Genomic DNA, 22,152 nt, shown 5'->3' with positions numbered 1-22,152 from the left:
GTTGGTGGACAGGTGGCCGAGGGCTCGAGTCAGACCTAGTTCTGGGCTGCCCTGTGGTCCAGGTGTCCTTGAGTCCCTGCCTGCTCTTGGAGAGCCATGTTGCCTGGCCCCGCCCTCTGCCGCTGGCACAGGCTCTGCGGAACGGCCACTTCCCGGATGACTCGGGGACCAGCTCCACCTGCTGATGGGAATGATCAGAGGATGCTTATTGCTCGCTTTATCTGAGGGCCATTACCAGGGACCTGGCGTTCGAGTAGATGTGCGAATACAGGATGTCTGAAGTGCAAGAGGGGTTTTGTGTTTGCAGTTGCAAATGCCGAGAAGTCAGTTCTGAGAGGAGCCCTTATTTGAAGTGCTATGAAGTGTCAAATTAGCATCAATAACTAGGACTTTCCCATAAGCCACTTGGGCCTGATGGTACTCTTCTTTGGTTCTGAAATTCTCTAGAAATAAGACTTGCGGACCCGTTCAGGGGACCTTTTGTAGTCACCCAGCTCTCAGAGGCATCTCTTCCCCCCTCCCTCTCTCTTTTTTTGTCTTTTTAGGGCTGGACCCACGGCATATGGAGGTTCCCAGGCTAGGGGTTGAATCGGAGCTGTAGCTGCTGGCCTACACAATGGCCACGGCCATGTGGGATCTGAGCCACATCTGCGACCTACACCACGGCTCACGGTAATGCCGGATCCTTAACCCACTGAGCAGGGCCAGGGATCGAACCGTGTCCTCATGGATACTCATTGGGTTCATTAACCACTAAGCCATGACGGAAGCTCCTCTTCCTCTCTTAAATGACTCACAGAATTCCCTCTGGCTTTGGGGCACCGGCCCGGGACTCTGAGGCCACCAGGCTTCCTTCTGCCCCAGGGCACGTCCACTGCGGTGGGAACCGCGGACGCGAGTGGAGCCGGGCTGGTGTCCTTTTCCACAAGCGGGCTTCTCGGTTTGCACAGAGTTGCTTTCACGTGGATCAGAACCTCCTCCTTGTTCTTATTTCTCCTTGTTTCCCCAGCAGCGCCTTGGGCAGGGAAGAAGCGGATGGCTGGGGACTCCTGGGAAGGGCCTTCACACACACGTGCACACACACACACACTTTCACGAACACACTCAGATGCACAACTGGTATTTAAAATAATTGTGTAGCGCAGAGGAGTTGGTCCATATTGGGCGCTGCTTTGGCCTTGCTGAAGCTGAGGGCAGTGAGGTGAGAGGTGCATAAATTTGGATTAAACCCTCGTCATGTGGCCTGCCAACCACACCTCCGTGCTTTGAAAAGGGGTGCCCCCCACCGTGGGCGTCAGTGATTCCAAGGGGGCGGTTTGACCTCAGGAGACATGCCAGATGCACACAGAAGGGCCCTCGGGTGGGTGGGGGGCAGGCAGTGGATTTGGACCCCGAGTCACAGCGTGGCTGTCGGGAAAGGAAGGGAGGTGGCCACCTGCTCAGCCCTGGCACGGAACCTCAGGGCTTCAGTTCAGCCCCACGTTCTGCAGGGGGTGCTGGGGCTCAGGAGGGCAGCTCGGGTGCTATGAGCTGCCCTGGCTCTGCCGCTGCTCTTCATGGACCCAGTTCACAGTCTGGGTCCCCTTAGTGGCCGATGACCTTGACAGATGATGCAGGGACCCGAGGATCGGGAGCCCCCAGCGCTGTGCTGGCTCATAGCAGGTGCTCATTAAACAGCGGTGCTGCCTCTGCCGCCCCACCCCAGGGTCCGGGTGAAGTGGAACCGGGCCAGCGCAGGTTTGTGGCGGCCTCCTCCGGTTTCTCTCCATTATCTTATTGGTGAAGACTTCACACCGGCACTTTGGGAGTCAGAGCCGGGCGGCTTAGCCCACGGACCTGGGACCCCCTTGGGCTGGGTCCCAGCTCTGCTGTCACCAGCGGTGGCCCTGCCCAGGAGACTTCCTCTAAGTCCTGTTTGTAAACGGGCGTTGGGAGTGGCACCCTCCGAGGTCTGCTGAGCGGAAAGCAGAGCCGTCGGTGGGGTCTCAGCTCCAGGCGCATGTCTGGGGGGCTCGCCCGGCTCTCAGCTGCCCTCCTCTTTCTGCTCTGGCCTCCTCTCCGTCGTGTGGCATGGCCTGGGGGTCCCTGTGGGTAGGTTGCCCGCCTGGGACGGGGCCGCCTGCCATGTGTACCGGCTGCTGCCCGGGGACGCCGCACCCCTGCCGGAGCCCAGCCTGCCCCCCGCGCTCTCCGTCCATCGGGCTGAGTCTCTGGGGCCGCTCTCTTCCTCCCCTGCTTTTCTCTCATGTCCGGAAAATCTGTGGGCTGGGCTCCGAGCTGAGTTCAGTGTGGGTCCAGGGGCGGCTTTGAGGCGGGGGCCACTGCCCGTGTGCTTTGCCCATGACGTCCAGGGACGGGATACCCTGGGAGACACACACGGGCATGGCCTCGGCTCCTCCTCACCGTGCTGCCGCCTGCTCTGCTCTCAGATTTGGACACGGGACTCTCCCCGCCCCAGAGCAGGTGGGCAGGCACAGCTGTGGGCAGGCTGGCAGAGCTGGGGCTCCCGCCTGCTGGAGAAGGAGCAGGTCTGGGGGGGTCCGGGCTCCTCACTCAGCTGTGACTTCCTGGGATGGACCTGGGAAGGAGGTTGCGTGCCAGCGGGCTCTGGGCACAGAGATGGCAGACCCTCGCTGAGGTCCCCGTGGCACAGATTCGCTTGTCCCCCTCTAGGAGCCCCGCCCAGTGGGACAGCCAGGCGGGTCTGGATGTGCTCAGTGACGTCAGACGTGAGGACATGACGCTGGCCCCTCGGGGGCAGGAGGTCCGTCCCCGGGGCAGTGCCAGTCCCTGCCAACCAGGACCTGCCTGGAGCCCGTGTTGAGAATGATGCCAAGGCCGATTCTTGGACGAAGGGGGAAGGGTTTGGAGGTGGGGATTTGAGGGGCTGAGGCTTTTCTTCGCTTTTCAGGGACTCAGGCCTGGAAAGGGTCCTTTTGGGAATGCTGGTTTGTTCGTTTCAGGCTGGTTTTGAAATTTCCAGTTTTTTCTTTTGCTCTTATCGACACAGTTTATCGTGCTGAGGCTCTGTCGGGGTGTGGGGTTTTGTCATTTTTCTTTCTTTCTTTTTTTGGTCTTTTTGTCTTTTTGGGGCCATACCTGCAGCATAGGGAGGTTCCCAGGCTCGCGGTCTAGTCAGAGCTACAGCTGCTGGCCTCCCCCAGAGCCACAGCAATGCGGGATCCGAGCCACATCTGTGCCCTACTCCACAGCTCACAGCAATGCTGGATCCTTAACCCACGGAGCGAGGCCAGGGATCGAACCTGTGTCCTCATGGTTACTAATCAGGTTTGTTAACCACTGCGTCATGACGGGAACTCCTGTGGGGCTTTTTCTAAGCAGCAGCCTCTCAGCTTCCCTAGTCTCTCATGGTGGCGTCGCCCGTGGGAAGGGCAAGACCTTCGAGCCCTGGGCGCCTCCATTTATCTGTCCATCGGGCATTCGGTTTATCAAGTCTTTATTAAGCACTTACTCTGCTAGAGATCGAACGGGAAGACTGGCGTGACCTTTGCCCTCCGAGGGTCACCTGGATTAGCCCTTGCGCCGTTGATGGCGGGAAAAAGGAGTGTGTCCCCGCCTCCCCCAGCTGGCCGTCACCGGCTGGGAGCCCCGCTTCTGCGATGGCGGTGTGGACGAGGTCGTGTGAGGTGAGAGCTCAGCTGCAAAGGCCCCTGTTGTTGGGGAGTGATAACCCCTCTCCCCAGGAAGCCACCCTGCAGCGCTGGGCCGACTCGCTGGTGTTCTTCCTGTTTCCAGAACCGGCAGGGCCTGGCCCCCTGGCCCCTGGGCTTCCCCTTCCCGACGTCCCTTTGGGGCAGGTGCGGAGAGGAGCTGATGTTTTGGGGTGCACCAAAATCCCAGAAAGTTCCTTCCTGAGCCCAGCAGGAGCCCTGGGAGGCCCAGCAGGTCGGCGGACCCCTGGAGACCCTCGAGGCTGCAGGAGCCTGAGTGGCCGGGGCCCGGGGAAGCTGCCTCGCTCTCCAGGAGCGGCTGGCAGGCCGGGGCCCTGCACCCTCCTCCCTCCTCGGGAGCCAGGCGTGGAGGGTGGCGGGGGTCAGAGCCCGCGTGGATCTCCGCGTGCTTGGGCTTCTGAGCTGTTGTTGCTGCAGGGCTGGAGCGAGGGCAGGGTGTGGCAGTGGTAAAGGCCTCAGCCAGGAAGCGCACATACAGGGCCTATCATTTTATTAGAATTGGTTCCTCTTCTGGCTAACTCACCCGGCCAGCTCCAGCACGAGCTGAAGGATCCAGAAAGTTGCTTCCGGAAGTCATTTTTTTTTTTCTCGTTTTTTTTGGCCTCTGTCTCTGGTATTTTCCCGAACGGTCACATTAAAGGTATTGGATTTCTGCTCCAACCAGTCTTGTCGGGAAAGATCTGAGCTAAGATTTGAGCTAAGGGCCTGAGATGGGGGCTGCAGGCGGAGCCGGCTGGGGTGGGGAGCATGGGCCGGCAAGGCTCGCGGCCGAGACCCGGCCCCCGCTCCCTCCCCGATGGCCTGCGACTCCCTCTCGTGTTCCCTTGTGCGGCCCTGTGCCCCGTTCTGGGCGTCTGCGGGATGCCCAGGGCCCCGGAAAGGAAGGCGCCGTGGGAAGGCCGGATGGGTGGCCGGTCTGGGCTGGGTCTCGCCAGGACGCCGTGGCCGTAGCGGGAAATCTGGCTGTGGATTGTGGACGGAGGATCCTGGCGAGGCTGCAGGGCTTCCCTGGCTTTCTCCTGGTGTGTCGGAGGTGGCCGAGAACGACCCTCACGAAGTGACGGCCTCATCGCCTCGTGCGCTGGGGGCCGAAGGTCGGCCCACGTAACCTTCCCGGCGCCTCGAGGTTGGCGCTCGTTACCCCATTCTGCAGGCCTGCACGCGGAGGCTCAGAGGAGAAGCACCTGGCTCAAGGCCAGAGGGCCAGCCGCGCATCTCTGATCTGGGAGTTTGCTGTTTCCAGACCCTCTCTGCCCTCCCGCCCTCCGCTGGCCGCTCAGCCTCCTTAGCAGGGCGCCGAAGTGGTGGCCGGCTTCGCCAACACAGTGTCTGGTCCTGGCCTTGGCACTGGGTTCAGTCCAGCTCCGTGCAGTGACCCCGGGCTGGTGACTTGCCCTGACCTTGATTTCCTCCGGAAACTGGGGACAGTGGTGCCAGCTGTCCCCGTTGATGGCTGTGTCACGGAAGCGCTTGGCGTGGACTGGGACCCGGTAGTCAGTGAGTGCACTGAATTTTCGGCATCCGTGTTGTTATAATCCTCAGTGGACTGGCCACTGTTCGGCATGTTTTCTTGCACCACTAGGCTGGGGGTGGGAGTGAGAAAGCCCCCTGGGAGTGAGGCGGGCCTCCCGGTGGGCAGGGGGTGGGAGAGAGGAGGGGCTTACTCCTAAGTGGCAGGAGCCGGGGGCGGACCCCAGCCTGCAGGGGCCACGCCAGCTTCTGGCTCAGGGTGGTCCTGGGTCGTGCGCCCTAGGGACCTGCTCACGGCTGCCCCTCGGCCCACAAGGCCTCCCCGCAGCTGCAGGGCCCCCTCCCTCACCTCCCCAGAGCCTTTGCTCAGCTCTCCCAATTTAAAACAGTGGGTCGCCTTCCTTCTCTGCAGCCCCCCTGCCCAGTGCTGCCCACCGTCTCGGCAATTTCCTTCGTGGCCAGGCTGTGGGTCACAGCCCTGACTGCACTGTGGCCCCCTGGCTGCACTGTGGCCCCCTGGCTGCAGGGACCTTCATGCTTTGTTCACTGACGTCTCCTGGGTGCCTAGAGACCCACCTGGCACACAGGGGCACGAGCCTGTCTTTGTGTGAATTGGTGGATCTTTCTGGAAAAGCCAGGAAGCTTTGGTGGGAACGGGGTGGGGGCACCTTGCTAAAGGCCCCGGCACCTGCGGGGGGGTCTGGAGGCCCAGGCTGGCCCAGGTGGTGCCCCGGGATCTTCATCAGTCTGACTCTGCTTCCCTGGGTGCCCCTGCCGGGCTGCCCCAGACCTGCCACTCTGCCTGGGCAGCTGGGCTCACGTTGCCCCCGTTTTGGGTGGAATTAACGACCCAGGAGGGAGATCCACAAAGCTGCTTCTCTCCTTTGAGTGGAGGAGCAGAAGGAGTTTAATTCTTCCATTTATTAGTCACTGAAACACTTTGCCAGGGTCAGAAACTTCTGAAGTGGTTAAACCCGGCCCTCAGCAAGGGTGGGGGCAGATGGCGGGCTCCTCGTTAGGTCTGTGTGCAAGGCGGGCGCACAGCGGTTCCCCCACCGTCCGCACGCCCGGGCACTGCCACCCGTGTCCCTCCCGTCCTCTCCCAGCCCTGGCGATCGCTCGCGGGCATGGAACTCTGAGCGCTGTGCACTGGGCTCTTTATCTCCACTAGCTCTTCAGGGGCCTCGGGAAGGAGGGAGGGACACCAAGGCCCAGAGAGAAGACACATCTTGCTTAGAAGCGACAGTGATGATGGAACTGGGGGGCCGATTTGGGTCCCGTGGACACAGAGGTTAGGTCAGCTGTGTTCTGTCCCTTCGCTTCTGCCAGGCGAGGTGGCAGACCACAGGGACAAGGCGTGGTCTGCCGTGTGGGATTCTGTCATCTGCAAGGTGTTGGGAAGCTAGGCTGGAGGCCAGTGCGGAGGCCGGGAGTCAGTATGGAGGCCGGGAGGCTGTGTGGAGGCTGGGAGGCTGTGTGGAGGCCGAGAGGCTGTGTGGAGGCTGGGAGTGCTATCTGGGAGAGGCCACAATCAGGAGAGGAGGACTCACCATCAGCTTTTTAAAGGACATAAGGCAGTGAATTCCCTTCCACGGAGGATTTTAAACCACCTGGGCCTTCTCGGGAGGGCAGGAGGAGGCAGAGGGCAGGCCCTGCTGAATCAGAGCGCATCTCCTTTGATCTGTTTGGTGTGTACATTCTGTCTGACCTTTTGCTGTGGGCCATGTTCTGAAGAGGTGAAATCATACTTTGAAACCACTGGCCCGTAGCAGCTCAGGCAGCCTCCCTCCCTGGGACTGGGGCTTGGGGGGCGGGTGGGCAGGTACCTGGGGCTGCGGTCTCATGGGCTGCCTGAGGGGCACTGAGGGTGGGCAGGCCTGTCACCCCCCTGGGGTTCAGAGGCCTCAGCTGTGCCTCTGCAGGGGATGTGGGAGGCAGGGCCACGTCTGCCAGCATCCCGGGCCCTCTGACGGTCTGCCCATCACCAGCCACCTGCTCTGCTGGGTTCAGAGCCTGGATCTGCCACCCGGGCCCCTGGCTGTTGTCTGTATGGCAGAGGCGCCTCGCTGCCTCCCTGCGCCCACCCCATTCCACTCCTCTCTGTCTGGGACCCTCCTTTGTCATCAGCCTGTCCTTCCCTCCTCCGTCCTCCGGTGCCCCTCCCCCACACGCTGCTTCTCCGGTGCCCGGGCAGGCGTCACATGTCCACCCAGCACCTCCCATCTGTCCTGTTATTGCCGCTGTCCCCTCTCCTGCCCTGCCCCTCCTGCAAACACCCACTCCCCCTGCCCTCAGGACTCCGCGTGAGAGCGATGGTGCTTCTGGAGGCAGGAGGGAGTGGACCAGTGGGGACACCTCTGGGGGCGTGAGACAGAGCGTGACACTGGGGAATGGGCTCAAGCCGCCCGCCGTCTCACCTCTTGGGGCTGCAGCTCTCCCATCTGTAAAATGGGTCTGCAGCTCTCCCATCTGTAAAATGGGTCTGCAGATCCGCCCCGTCTCAGAGATGCTGGTGGGGGATTTGAGGTGGTGCGGCCACCTATCTGCGTGTGCAAGTCCATGGACAGCAGCTCTCGAGGGGGTGATGCCCTCATGGTACCAGCCCTTGTGGACCATGTGGTGGTGGCCTTGTTTGGTGGGCAGGGGTGTGACTGATGGCCCATCCTGGCTATCTGGAGCGCTCGCCTTACCTGCCACCCTCATCCCACTGCCCTGCGTCCAGTGGGATGTCTCTGTTCAGCGTCCTCATTGATGCCCACAGCCCCCGGCTCTGCTCCGGGGAGGAGGTCGCGGGCAGCCTCCGGGCATCACCCAGACACCCCGATCTCCGATGTTGGTGCCCGGGCCCCATGCCTCCACGTGTCACTCATTCCCTAATGCTGGTTCACTCATTTGCCGAGTGTGGCTGCTTTGCACTCGCCCGGGGCCTCTCAGATGCCAAGGCTGCGGCCTGTTCATTTTCACTGCCTGTCGGGATGTTGCCGGGGAGGCGGTCTGGGCTTCCTGGCAGCCGCTCTGCGCCGAGTACCTGTTAAAGTGCAGTTGCTGGGAAGCGGGCGCACCTCTAGGCTCCGCGTTGGCTGAAGCTTCCTGAGCTTCTGCTGGAAAGCGGTTCCTTCTTTTATCCGCGGGTGGTCATTGCCGGATGGGATTCGCCCGTCCACGTCCAGACCGACCGCCGGACATGTGTCCGCCTGCGTGCGCACACACGGGGTCAGCCAAGCGCTCCAGGTGCCGCGCCCGCCTTCGCTCCCTGGTGGTGGGAGCGCTTTCTCTCCGCCTCCCTTTGCAGGCGGGCGCTGCTGGCCGGCATGGCCCAGCCCGTGGGCAGAGTGGACCGGAAGCCCCAGTAGCTGAGTGCCTGCAGGTCTGACCGGCTGTGGGCGATCTGGGCCCACGGCCCGGGGTGCGATATCAGGCAGCTTCTGGGCCTTTGTTTCGGACCCTCAACCCACCCACCTGGGCGGAGCCCCAGGGAGGGGCCGACGGCCAAGGAGGTCGCTCAAGTGACCCCTGTGGGCCACCCATACCTGTCTGCTCTCTTTCCCCTTAGATCGTTTCTGGGGAGAGGGACCCAGGTGCCGGGGTGGCAGTGGTCCCGTCCGACTGAGAAGCTGGGGGTGGAGGGTCAGGGGCCTTTCTTCCAAGCCCTGCTTCAGCCGCTGCGCCTCCCTGCGCGTGGGCAGGCGCCCTCTTCTCTGGCCTCAGTTTCCCCATCCGTGGAGGGGGTTCGTCTTGATGGCCGAGCGCCTGCTGGCGGTTGTCAGGACGACCTCCCTTGTCCTGTGGGTGTCACATAAGCCGCACCCTTCTTTGTCACTGCTGTCCCCCTTGACGTGTGCCCTGTGAGCCCCACCCAAATGGCCAAGACCTAGAATTTTCTCAGCTAGTCCTGGGGCCGCGTGCGCATGCTGGTTTTTTTTTTAGGGGTGGGAACAGGGGTCTGTGCCCGTAGTTAATTGAATCTTAATTGGCTAATTGTTTCTCCCCAGTGCCCCAAGGCATTTCCACTGAAGCCTGACAATTTGTTGTTTGCAGCAAAAAGGCTGAATAAGACCCAGAAAGAAGAAAAAGCATATTGAAAATGTAAATGATTCCTTTTTAAGGCTGAATACTATTCCATTGAACAGAGGGACTCATCTTGTTTATCCCCCACCCCCAGATGGGCACTTGGGCCGTTTTGACCTCCTGGCTGTCGTGGGCAGTGCTGCTGTGACCATGAGGGTGCAAAGCTTTGATCACTTTTACTTCCCGACTCCTAAGCCTGCGGCCCCCTCCTCTTCTGAGGCTCCAGGCCCCGGAGGGCTAAGGACCCTCGCTGTGGAGTGAAGCACAGGCGCAGGCCAAACAGGCCATTCCCCGCCCCCAGCCCCTGCCCGTGACTCTGGTTCTCAAGGGGAGAAACGGGAGGTCATTGGCTCTCGGCCCACGCGTCCAGGTCCAGCACCTCCAGCAGGGCTGCCGGAAAGTGCGGTTTGTTTACAGATTAGATCCGTGGCTACCGGCAGGCGGGGACTGTTACATGAGTCACAGTGCTCCGAACACAGGTGTGCAGACATCCGAGTTCCCACTTTCATTTTGGTGGTTATGCACCCAGAGGCAGAATTACTGAAGCTCGTGTATACACAGCAGCCTCGATGAGGTTTTTTGAGGAACCACCTTAATGGTTCCCACTGCGTCTGCACTGCTATAACCCCCCCAACAGCGCACAAGCTTCCCAGTTCCCCGCATTCTCACCCCCACGTGTTGTTTTTCTCTCTCTGTGTGTGTAACAGCCACCCGCGTGGGTGTGACGTGGTCTCGTGGCGCTTGGATTCGCATCCCTCGAGACAGTGATGCTGAGCCTCTTTTCATGTCTTTATCGGCCATCTGTGGATCGTCTTTGGGGAAAGAGTCAAGTCTTTTGCTCCTTTTTTTTTTTTAAATTTTAAATTTTTTTGCTATTTCTTTGGGCCGCTTCTGCGGCATATGGAGGTTCCCAGGCTAGGGGTTGAATCGGAGCTGTAGCCGCCAGCCTACGCCAGAGCCACAGCAACGCGGGATCCGAGCCACGTCTGCAACCTACACCACAGCTCACGGCAACGCCGGATCGTTAACCCACTGAGCAAGGCCAGGGATCGAACCCGCAACCTTATGGTTCCTAGTCGGATGCGTTAACCACTGCGCCACGACGGGAACTCCTCTTTTGCTCCTTTTAAAATAATACTTTGGGGTCCTTCCTCCCTCTTCCTTTGACCACGTGTTTGAGGAAGGACAGGGCCTCCGCAGGAGGGGCAGCCAGATGCTGCCAGCTGAGGGCCAGTGGGAGAGATGGCCATGGAGTGACCAGAGGCTGCTCAGCCGAGCCCTGCCCTCTCCTGGCCCCAGATCCCACCTTTAAAGCCCCGCCCTGTGCTCTTGTCCCAGGCCCATGAGGCACGTCCCCTCCCTATGACTGCGTATCAGGCCCCTCCCCGTCCCCGCTGGGTGGAAATGCCAGGCAGCCAGGCCCTTCTCCCCTCTGGCTCAGCAAGGGAGAGCAGGTTGGGGCTGCACCCTGCCTTCCAGGAATGGAGTAGGGAAGCTTCCAGAGGCTGCAGAGCACACTGAGCCCAGACAGTGCCCGGGCCCCTCACCAACTCCGAGATGGGCGAGGAGCCCGTTCCGCCTCCTCCGCGGCCGACAGTGAGCACACCTGCGCGCCGTTACCTGCCAGCGCGGGGACGCACTCAGCCTACCTGCCGCCTGCCGGCGGCATTAGAACAACCCTCACGTCCCGTCCTCGTGGCTTAATTTCCATGAAGAACAAACGTCTCGACAGATGGGCTCCGTGGGGATTTGTATTAATCAGGGGTTGATGTTTTCCTCCTTGCTCAGACCCCAGGCATCCTTGCGGTTTCACCACGGAGCCGGTTGGGGCAAGAGGCACTCGTGGGAACGCGGTGGGGCCAGCTTTGAAGTTGGAGCCCTTCCCCGGGGCGGCCTCTGGGGATGCTGGGGGCCACTCCCAGATGAAACGGGGTCCCCTGGTGTCCGAAAGTAGGGCTGCTCTGTCCACGAGGGCTGGTGCTCGGCGGATGAGGAGGCTGGGGCGTGATGTTCACTGAGGGTGTGAACACCGGCCGATACGGGCTGATGTCCGGCCTCGTGGGGCCGTCAAGGCCCGTTCCAGGCCCTGGACCGTCCCTGGCTGCTCCGGGAGGGCCCTTGGCGTGGGCTGCGGCCGTACGGGCTCAGTGCAGCCGTGTCACCACGGTGGCCATCCTGAGGCCCTCCTGGGGGTGAAGTGGCTGTGACCTCCGTCCCAGTGACACCACCGTCACGGCCCCCGGCTGCGGCTGGCGTGGCTTCATTCTCTGCATACGTCCCAAACCCGCTCGCGTTTCTGTGGCACAGGGAGGGCGCGCACTCTTGGGTCCCTTTTATTTTTTATTTTTCAGCTGCACCCGTGGCACCTGGACGTTCCTGAGCCAGGGGTCAAATCCACGCCCTGGCAGCCACCCAAGCTGCTGCAGGGACAGTGCCGGATCCTTAACCCATTGCTCTGTAAGAGAACTCCCACGGGGTCCCTTTTAGACAGGGAGGGATGGGTCAGGGTCACGCGGCAGGAAGGGCTGGGCTGAAAGTGGCCACAGCCTGGGTCGGTCTGTGAGGCTGCAGAGAGCAGTGTTTGGGAAGTGGGTCCTGCTGTATCTGGGTTCAAGACGTGGAGGCCGGGCTCCTGGGAGCGAGACACAGCTTTCCTTCTGGACGTTCCGTGGTTGTTCATTCGTGCAGCAAACACGGTGGCGTGCCCATGTAGGCGGGGCAGGGGTCCGGGTGGTGAGTGGCCAGCCCCCGTGGCCCCCTCCTAGCTGGCGAGGCAGGATGGGTGGGGCCTGAGTCTGCATCCCCAGCTTGGGTCCTCCCAGGACCCTTCTGGTATCCCCGTCTCTTCTCTTGGGGCTCTGAATTTTCAAAGTTTACATACAAGGAGTTCCCTGGTGGCCCAGCAGGTTAAGGATCCTGCATTGTCACTGCTGTGAGTCCTGGGATTCCTGGCCCAGGAACTTTTGCATGCTGTGGCCAAAAAAAAAAAAAGATTGCACATGTGAAACCAACGACATGTATTAGGTAATTAGCTGTCCTGTTTTTAATTAATCAGAGGCTAATTATGAGTTACACCTGACCCACACCTGCTAGCCCCTTCCCACACGGGGCGCCTGGCCAGAAGGGGTACGGGTTGGGGACATTCAGTCTGGGTGTGTTCTGAGTACATGGAGGCCTCTGGGACAGTGACTTTGACCCCAGGACTGTCAGGATCTCAGTTGGACGCCTTTCGCTGTGGGGGATGCAGCTGGTCATCACCAGGTAGCCATGGTGGCTAGTGGGTGTCCGCTCGTAGTGGCTGGCAGACTGGGGGCTGGCAGGTGTCCGCTCGTGGTGGCTGGTGGACTGGTGGCTGACGGGTGTCTGGTTGTGGTGGCTGGTGGCTGTCTGCCCGCTGTGGGGAGAGCAGAGGAAACTCAGAGAGTGACAGGTATCAGCCCAGTCTCGGGCCAGCCCAAGACCAGCTCAGCTGGGACGCTTGGGTGGCGGGCAGGGGGCGTCTAGGGAGGATTGGCCCCTGCGGTATTGGTGTGGTCTCCATGGCGCTGTGGGCCCCGGGGCCCAGGCCAGTGCGCAGGCAGAGGGGCCCTGCACACCTTTCTGCCCGTCCGCCTGGGCTGTCCTCTTACTGACTGGCATGGTTCCGGGGCAGCCCAGTGCCTCCTCCTCTGTGAAGCCGCCCTGGGTTGCTCCAGCAGAGGTCCTGGAACAGCTGGCCTTGGTGTGTTCCACCCAGAACCCTATTGTACCAGGGGGGGTCCCTGAGGCCCTCTGTGGGTCCCAGGCAGAACCAGAGCTCGCTCCCCCAGCCCCTGGAGCCTGAGTCTGCCTGAAGGGAGGGCAAGCACAGACGCTCTGGGCTCGGGGCCCTGATAGCAGATCCTTGTACCTGTTCAAGCTGCCGCTTTGCCATCTGGGAGGCCTGGCTCCTGGCAGGTGGTAGGATCTGGCCTGGGGGCAGGTCCACAGCCCGGCCTCTTTGAACTCCCCACAGCGCCCAGCACGGAGACGGCAGTGCCTGGGCAGGGCCAGACAGAGCACACTGAAGCTGGGCTGGGGCCTGGAGCCCACAGAAGCCGAGTCGGAGCTCTGCTGAAGGATCATAGGGCCGTGGGGGGGGGCCTCTTCCCCCACCCCTCCCGGGGATGCACAGGGCGCTGTGCTTCCCTGAAACAGACCGCATCCGTCTGCTCCCAGCTTCTGGCCCGTTTCCGGCTTACATTCCTTTTTGATCTGAGACTGAAATATTTTAGCTGGTGGCAAAAATGGCTCAGTGCCCTTTCTCCCCCCAGGACAGGAGGAATGTTCAAGAAAATTCTGCTGTCCTGGCGTCTCCCTTCGCTGAGCAGAAGCCTATGCCCCGTGGATTAGAAAGGCAAGATTGGCCAGCTGTCCCGGCCACTGGGCTCAGTGAGGCCCTGGGCTGGGCTCCTGGGTTCCAGGAACCCCTCCACTGGGGCCGGGTGGCTTCAGGGCCAGTCCCAGGAGGCAGCTCCGTGGCTGAACAAAGGACACGAAGGCTGGAGCCTTTGGGCCGGTTTCAGAGCCCAGCTGGGCCGTCCGTGGTGGTGAGGCCTGGATGGTCGCCTCTGTTTCCCATTTGCAGCAGCTCTGCTGGGTCGGGCTGTGGGCCCTCGGGAGGGCTGGCCGTGGCTCTCCACGCATAGAAGGTTCTGGGGCAGCACGAGCTGGTGTTCTTACCCCTCAGCGGGCAGTGGTGTGTGTGTGCGAAATGCAGAGGTGCAGCAGCCAGGGAGGCCCGAGAGGCGTGTGGACAGCCAAGCGGTAACCCCGAGGGCCTCCCGGGCGCCAGGCCCGGACGAGAGGAGAGCTGGCCCCGAGATGGCGGGCTTGCTGCACAAAGACCGCTGTTGATCTTTTCTGGGCTGTGGGTCCCAGGGCCTGAGTGTGGGAGGGAGTCAGGCCGCCCGGACACGGTTCTGTCTCTGTGGTTATTAAGCGCGTGACCTTGGCCCGCCAGCCTCCGTGGTCTCCTCTAGAAAATGGGATGCCCCACGACGTCGCTCCGTATCGTGGGGCTGGGGGAGGGGCGAAGCACCCCAGGAAGCCCAGCCCCGGGGGTCTCCTTCTCTGGCCTGGGTTCCTGGATGTTTCCAGTGTGGTGGTCGCAGGGCAAGCGCGGGGCACGGGTTCGAGCCGCTCAGAGGGCAGACACGGGCTTTCCGCCCCGTCTGTCCCTTTGCCATGGCCACGACCTTGCTCCTCTTTGTCGCAAAACAGGCTCCAGCCGAGCCGGAGGCCCCCCGTTCCTCGCCAGCATCTCCAATGGTTTCCCAATTAATTTAACTGGAGAAAGTCACCCCGCGATGTCTTTCCGGTGGAGAAGGAGAGGCTCCCTCAGACTGCGGGCTTGTCATTAGGAAAAGCAAATAAAATCATGCTTAATGGCCTTCGACTCTCCATCGCGCTGGGAATGGAGTCGGTGAGGCAGGGCAGCGAGGAACTACTGACGCCCTTGGCGGGGAGAGGGGAGCAGGGAGCCCAGGAGGGCTCAGGATGGCAGGCGGGGGCCCGGGCTGGGGGTCTCGGCCCGGCTGGGGCGGGTGCTGGGTGGGTCCCATGTTTTCACAGTGTTGTGTAAATTCTCTCCTTCTTGGTCTCCGTCTCTGCCAGCGGGGGTGGGGCTGCTGTGGACTGAAGGTTTTGTGCCCTCACCCCCCACCCTCAGCTCCTAAGTTGAGACCTAACCCCTAGGGTGGGTGATGGTGCTTCGAGGTGGCGCCTTGCGTGGATACGTCAGGAGAGTGGAGAGGAATGGGTGGGATGGGATGAGTGGCCTTATAAGGGGGCCCCAGAGAGCTCCCTTGCGCCTCCTGCCACAAGAGGGCCCATGACGTTCTGTCCTCGTGGCTCAGACGGGCTGGGACGGCCCAGCCAGTGTTTTCTGCTTCCGGGATTCCCTCTCCGGGGTCTTGGGGTTCTGTGCTGGGGGCGTGGAGGCAGAACCAGCCTGGCCCCATGAGGATTCCTCACCTGACAGAGGGCCCCCCCCCCACCCCCAAGCCTCACTTGCCTCACTCGTAAAGGGGAGGTTTCTTCTGGGAACTTAGGGAGCAAGTGAAACCCCAAGGGGCCAGACCCCGGTCAGGTCTGAGTTGGCTTGATCAGAGCAGCTATGGCCCCACAGTGCGGTGTTTACAGTGTCCGTGGGACCAGTATTTTGTTTTTGAGATGCTAATGGCACTTTGGGGGTTATGTCTTTGCAACTCACTGAAAATGACAGCTCTATCTTTTGTGAACATAAAAAAAAAAATTTCTGTTGCTGTCACGGTCGGTTCCCAGTCTCTGCTAGGTCATAAAGAATGTTCATTTTGACATTCCACCATTAGAGAGTCACTCCTTTGACATAAGTCCTTTAGATGTAGGTCGTCGGTACACTCACTTCTCAGTGCCAGGGAGGTGGCAGGTTCTGGTCAGGGACCGACAAAGACCCTGGGCCTGGCATTGGAGCCGACAGGGGGTGCAGAACCTGGGCAATTGAACAAGCCCTCGGGCTGGCCTGGGCTGGCCCTGGGGTGGGGAGGGATGGCCCCTGGCTTCCATGCAGAGGGACTTTTGCAGTAGGTGGGGAGGGAAGCCCAGGCAGATGAACCTGCCCATCCAGGCCACCCAGCGGGACTACTTCCTCTGTGCAAAGCCTGCAGCCGGGGGCGGTGGCTTCCATGGGTGGCCAGGGTCTCCCCCTCCCCTGCTTTCTGCCCTTCCCGCTCCCTCCACCTCTGTCCACGGCCTCTGAAACTCCCAGTCACCCACCCCGTGTGTCCTTCAAGTACAGACTCCCTGTGAGCAGTCGCTCGGATCCCCAGGACGGCTCTGTCGGCTCTGAATGCAGCCCCGGGGCAGATGGTCCCGTTTGTCTGGGCGCCCGCTGCCTCCGTCCGCACCCACCCCTCTCTCTCCACGAAGAGGGCTTCACCCCGAGGGGGGGGCGCCCGGGGATGGCTGTCAGCACGCAGCACAGGTGCCCCTCCCCTTCCTCTTGCTCCTTCATTCCGCCTTTTGGGGGCGAGACCGAGCCCAGCTCGGGGACGCCTCGTGGCCTCCTCCGGGGATCGGGCGGCAGGGAGGCTGGGGTGTGTTGTGAGTGTGTGTGTCCGTGTTGCGTGCCCATGTTGGGCACGTGTGCTCTGTACCCTCAGTGCGCCTCCCTGCAGACAAGGGGCTCCTTGAAGCCTGGTGTTCTCGGGCTGGTGTTCGCACGGCGGCCGAGGCCCCTCACCTGGCGTTTTCTTCGAGTAAGTTCCTCCTGGGGAGAGAGTCAGCTGGAGCCGCCCCCCGGGAATGTGAGATTAGGGGCGCGTCTGCAGGGAACAAAGCAAGTGCAGGATGGGGTGTGGGGACCGGAGGCGTGGGGCACCCCACGTCCACCTTGGGAGGACCTCCTGACGTCACCAGGGCCCCTGAGGACAGCGCGGGGGGCCTTGTCCGGATGTGTGTGTCTGGAAGGGAAGGAGACCCAGAGGGCAGCTCAGGGTCCCCCACAGGCCCCGCCTCTCAGGTCCCGCGTGCCTCGGGGTCCCCTGCTCCCTCCCCTCCTCCCCTTGATGCCACATAGCCGAGGGTGGGCGAGGAGGCCCCGTGACCGTGTCATGTGCTGTTGCCTCTAAGCCGGGGACCAGCGCCTCTGCTTGTTGCGTTCTTGGGAACAGGGCTCCGTGCATCAGTCTGCCTGTCTCTTAGAACAGGCGTAGCATAACGTTTACACTTGAACCACCTTAAAATGTGCAATTCTGTGGCATTAAATAAATCACGGTGCGGAGCAGCCTTCACACCTGTCTAGTTCCAGAACCTTCCGAGCCCCTGGGAAGGAACCCCCACCCATCAGGAGCCCGTCCTCCCTCCCCCAGCCCTGGGCAGCCACCAGGCTCTGGGGCTCTGCCTCTGCTGGACATGGAAGTGGCTCACACTGCGTGGAGTTTCCGGATCGGGCTTCTTTACCCGGCGTGGCGTTTCCAGGGCGCATCCGTATTGCAGGGTCTGCACTTCCTCCTGTTTACGGCTGAGGAATACTGCTTCATAGGTTCTGCCACCCTCGTCTGTTGACGCCCGTGGGCTTGCTGGTCACTGTGGGCAGAGCTGCTGTCGACACTCGTGGACGAGTGCTTGGTGGACCCCCCTGTTCCCGGTGCTTTGGGAACAGGCCTAGGAGCGGAGTTGCCACCGCCTTTCTGACTTGACCTGACAGCCCAGGACACCTCTGGAGATATAGGGCCTGAGGAATTGAAGCTGAGCTGTCATTTTTGGTCTGGGGGGGCTGTGTTTGTGTTTCAGGATTTTTTTTTTTAATTTTAATGATACTTATTTTTTTCCATTATCGCTGGTTTAGTATTTCAGGATTAATGTGGAGCTGGAAGCAGCTCGCCACCCCTGCTGCCGGAGCGGGGATGTCTCTGGCATTGCGGGGGCTCTGGACAGAAACCTCCGGGGGCAGAGGGTTTTCCTGACGGAGGCCGCGTTCTCCCCGGGATACCCGCTGGCACCACTACGTGCTCCCCTCTGCTCTGGGCCCCACCTCCTGCTCCCCCATAAGCTCTCCACGGCCACCCCCAAATGGCAGTCTGCTGCCCCAGCTCCGGCACCATCCAGCTGCCTCCCCAGGGTGGTCCCTGCACCCCAGCTCCAGAACCTGAGCATCTTAGTGGGGCCGGGTATTGTCCAGCCCCTCCACTCTGGCCCTACTGGAGGGTTTGGGGACAGGAGGGACACCAGAGGGAAGGCGAGGTGGGTGCTGGGAGCGAGCTGTGTCTGGGTGGGGGATGGGAGGAAGACGCTGATGAGCTTCGTGGCCAGCGCTGGGGCCTGTGCATCCTTATTCAAGGCCAGTGAGCAGGCTGGGAGGCGGGGGGTGGGGGGGGGCGGTCCCGGGGGGGGGCGGTCCCTGGGCCTGCTAAGGAGCTGGGGACGCGCTGTCCAGACTGCACTTGGAGCTGGGGTGTCCGGACCAGAACCCTCTGCTGCGCCCCGCTCTCCCTCTCCCTCCCCCTGCAACAATCCGTCAGCAAACGGGGGGCTCTGCCTCCAGGGTCTGTCCCCGGGCATTTGTGCGATCACAGCTGGGGGAGGGTCCTGCGGTGTCTGGTAGATAGGACAGCCCCACAGAGACTGCCCAGCCCCAGAGGCCCAAGGGCTGAAGGAGGAGCTTGAGCGGCCTGGAACCCATCACCGCCTGTCACTCCCCTGCTGGTGCCCCTGGGTCACTTCTCCTGTCTGTTCTTTCTGTTCGTTCTGCTGCTGCCCCTGCTCCCCCCTGTTACCCCCCGCCCCCACCCAGCAACCTGCTCTAGACGCAGCAGCCAAAGTCACCTTTCAGGTGCAGCTCTGACCATGCGCCTTCTCTGCTCAACCCCCCCACTGGGTCCTCTCTCGGAGGACCCAGCCTGCCCTCCTAAGATGACCGTCCAGGCCCACGTGACCTGGCCAGGCTGTGGCTCTCCCTGCCCCGCTCAGATGGCCTCTTTGCAGCTGCTCCACAGGCCAGGCTGCTCCCCGCTCAGGACTCAGCGCTGGCTGGTCCCTCTGCCCGGACCGCACGTCCAGATGGCTGGGGTTAGGGTGAGGGTTGGGGTGCCCCTGCCCTGCTCACCCTGTTCTGCCCCTCCCTCCCCCACTGCCCACCCGTCCCCGCCACGTTTCTCCAGAATGCCGGCAGGCATCTCATTCATTTGCTCATGTCACTGTTCTGGGGGACGCGGGTCCCTGCAGATCTCAGAAACCGGAACCATGCCTGGCACACAGGTCTGCCCCCCAAACGCTTGCAGAGCGAACGCATGAATCGGGCTGACCAGAGGGGTTACTGGGGGTCGCCTCGGCATCCTCTCTTCCTCCCAGGACACGTGGGCATCGTCTGGGGCCTGCATCTCCTTGGCCAGGACTGGTTTTTAGTGCCGGTCCTCTGCGTTCATCGAGCAGCCCCACGGGTCCTGACAGCTGCAGGCAGAGCACGCTTTCCCGCGGCGACGTTAGCTGTGCAGCTGGGGCTGGCCCTGGGCGGCGGGGCGCCTCGCATGTTCTCTCTGGAAGCGTAAGCGCAAGCAGACCCTTTTACTGACGTCTGCTTCTTCTTGGAGTCGGACTCTGGGGGGCCGGCCAGCCAAAGTGCTTGATGCCGGCTTGAGCGCTGCATGGAACCCCCTCTCGGGAGCCATCTGGGACCCCCTAGAATCACCCAGGTCTTGCTCTCTGTTTGTGAGAGAGCAGAACACAGCTTCGCAGGGGCAGGACCCCGTCAGGTGGCCCCGGCATGTGTGGAGCCTTTGGGCCTGAGGATGCTGCCAGGACTGGGTCTCTGTGACAGTGGGGACTCTGCAGGGCCCAGGGCACCCCCCTCCCCCCCAAGCAGGCCTTCCCGTGGGCGTGACTCTCTGCTCAGATACAGAACATGGACCCGACCCAGCTGGGTGGCCCTGGGGCACCCGCCCAGCCTCTCAGGCTGGGTTTTGTCACAGGGCCATCACCAATGTGCCAGCACTTGGAGGAATTCCTTTGAGGGGACGCCTTTCTTTTTGTGTTTTTAGGGCCACACCTGCGGCATAGGGAGGTTCCCAGGCTGGGGGTCACATCGGAGCCACAGCTGCCGGCCTCTGCCACAGCCACAGCAACGCCAGATCCTTTAACCCACTGAGCGAGGCCAGGGATCGAACCCACAACCTCATGGTTCCTAGTCGGATTCGTTAACCGCTGCGCCCCGACGGGAACTCTGAGGGGATGCCTTTCAACAGGGAAACCTCATAGGGACAAAGTGTCCCGAGAGGGGACAGCGTGCCCTGGTGCACACGGGTCCCACAGGTGTGGACACTGACCTGCCGAAAGGTGTGAGTTTGGGACCCAAAGAGAACCCCCCCTTACTCTGCTTGAAACACATCTGACGCCAAGCGTGTGGGTTTCCACACAGGTCAATTCTGACACCCCCCTACTCCACGCAGATCCCGCAGGTGGAGGGCTCAGCCCCCACTTCGGATGCTGGTCACAAGCTCCTGGCTGTCACCTGTGCCTCTGACCGACCAGCTCTAAGTTGGGGCACCCCACCCCGCCGCTCCTCGGGTTCAGTTGTCCATCGGAATAGCCCTCAGAACTCAGGTCAGCACGTTGCTTACGATTCTGGTTTGTGGTAAAGGCTGCAGCTCAGGGACAGTCGGGGGGACAGGTGTACCGAGAAGGGAATGGGGAGGGGGCGGAGCTTCCACGCTCTTCCCCCAGGGACGCCCCCCCCCCTGCACCTCCACATGTCCGCCCACCCAGAAGCCCTCAGTACCCTGTAGTCTGGGGATTTTTATGGAGGCTTCATCGCTTTGGCATGATTGGTTATTAACTCTATCTCCAGCCCCCTCCCCTCTCGGGAGGCTGGGATATGGGGCTGAAAGGTCCGAGTTTCTAATCCTGGCTTGGTCTTCCTGGTGGCCAGCCCCATCCCGAACGACCCAGGAGCCCACCCAGAGTCGCCTCATTAGAACCGAGGTGCTCCCGCGACCCAGGAAATTCCAAGGCTCTTAGATGCTCCAGGTCAGGAATGCGGAGCAGAGACCAAACCTGTTTCTTCTGATGACACAGGGACCGAAGGGCGCCGGCAGTGGGGGACCCCACACCCTCCCCTGGGCACCGTTCCCACAGGCGTGGACACGGGTGTCCCACAGGCGTGTACACGGGTGTCCGGCTTTAGTGGGAAGCTCTACCAGTTGCAGTGTCTTCTGGGGAAAAATAGGTCCCTGCCAATGTGCCTGGGGCCGGCTGAGCGCCTTTCCTCCGGGCGGTGATGCAGACCGTGACCCTCAGGCTGCGGTGGGCCTTCCAGCCGAGGGGGTCCCCTCCTGGCTCAGCTGTGCAAACCCAGTGAGCATCCGCAAGGACGCGGGTTCGATCCCTAGCCTTGCTCAGTGCATTAAGGACCCCCCGTTGCCATGAGCTGTAGTGTAGGTCACATCTGCACCGCGTGGATCCTGCGTTGCCATGGCTGTGGGGCAGGCCCGCAGCTGCAGCTCTGATTCGCCCCCTGGCCTGGGAACCTCCCTATGTTGGGTGCGGCCCTAAAAACAAGACAGACAAACAAATAAAAACTGTGCAGTCCTGCTGTCCTGCCTGCGGGAGGGCCTGTGATTTGAGCAGGTCTGGGTGGTGGCTGCCCAGGGTTCTGACCTTCTCACCAGTGCCAGGTGATGCCCCAGGGCAGGGAAGCAGGTCCCGGGCAGCCCTGAGGCAAAGCCCTGGGCTGAGGATTTTTACGGCCAGCAGGAGGCTGGCTGGGGGCCAAGAGTCAGCTCAGTGCCTCCTGGCCCTGGGCTGGGCCTCGGGACCCTCAGAAGTGGGGGTATCCATACAGCGGGGTCCCCCAGAGCAGGAGAGGGTGTGGAAGGATGGCAGTGTTTACTGTCTTGAGTCTGTGGATGGTTTCACGGGGCGTACACGGATGTCAGAACCCATCAGATGACACACTTACATGTGTGTCGTTTACTGCACGGGACTCATGCCTGAATCAAGCTATAAAAAATTAACTATGTTTTGTTCCTCAGGTGCTTTGGGCATATTTCACGTACTCAGTGGCCACAGAGCGTTGCTGTCACTGTAGGAAGTTCTCTGTGACAGTGAAGCGCTGGGCTTGCCCTGTGAGTGAGGCATATACACCTGCTGTGTTGTCTCCCTCCCTCCCTCCCTCCCTCCCTGCCTGCCTCCGTTTCTTTCACTGCGTCCACAGCCTGCAAGATTCCCGGGCCAGGGCTCAAACCCGCACCACAGCTGTAGCCAGAACCACAGCAGAGACAGTGCCCGATCCTTAACCTGCTCAGCCACCAGGGAACTCCTGTTTTGTTTTTCTTTGCTAAAAAATGTACTTCCTGCTGTGGCGCAGTGGGGTAAGGATCCAGTGCTGTCTCTACGGCAGCATGGGTTAGATCCCCGGCCCGGCGCAGTG

The 22,152-nt window shown here is 61.5% G+C and overlaps 1 protein-coding gene across 5 annotated transcripts in view; it reads left to right on the top strand.

Moving 5' to 3' along the window:
* VAV2 (vav guanine nucleotide exchange factor 2) overlaps positions 1-22,152 on the top strand; it is a 176,731-nt gene that overhangs the window by 38,335 nt on the left and 116,244 nt on the right. The window lies entirely within an intron of this gene.

This window comes from Phacochoerus africanus, chromosome 2 (assembly GCF_016906955.1).
Source record: "Phacochoerus africanus isolate WHEZ1 chromosome 2, ROS_Pafr_v1, whole genome shotgun sequence".
In the NCBI taxonomy this organism is placed as follows: domain Eukaryota; kingdom Metazoa; phylum Chordata; class Mammalia; order Artiodactyla; family Suidae; genus Phacochoerus; species Phacochoerus africanus.
The sequence above is the reverse complement of the archived record's forward strand: the minus strand, read 5'-3'. Positions and strand labels throughout refer to the sequence as shown.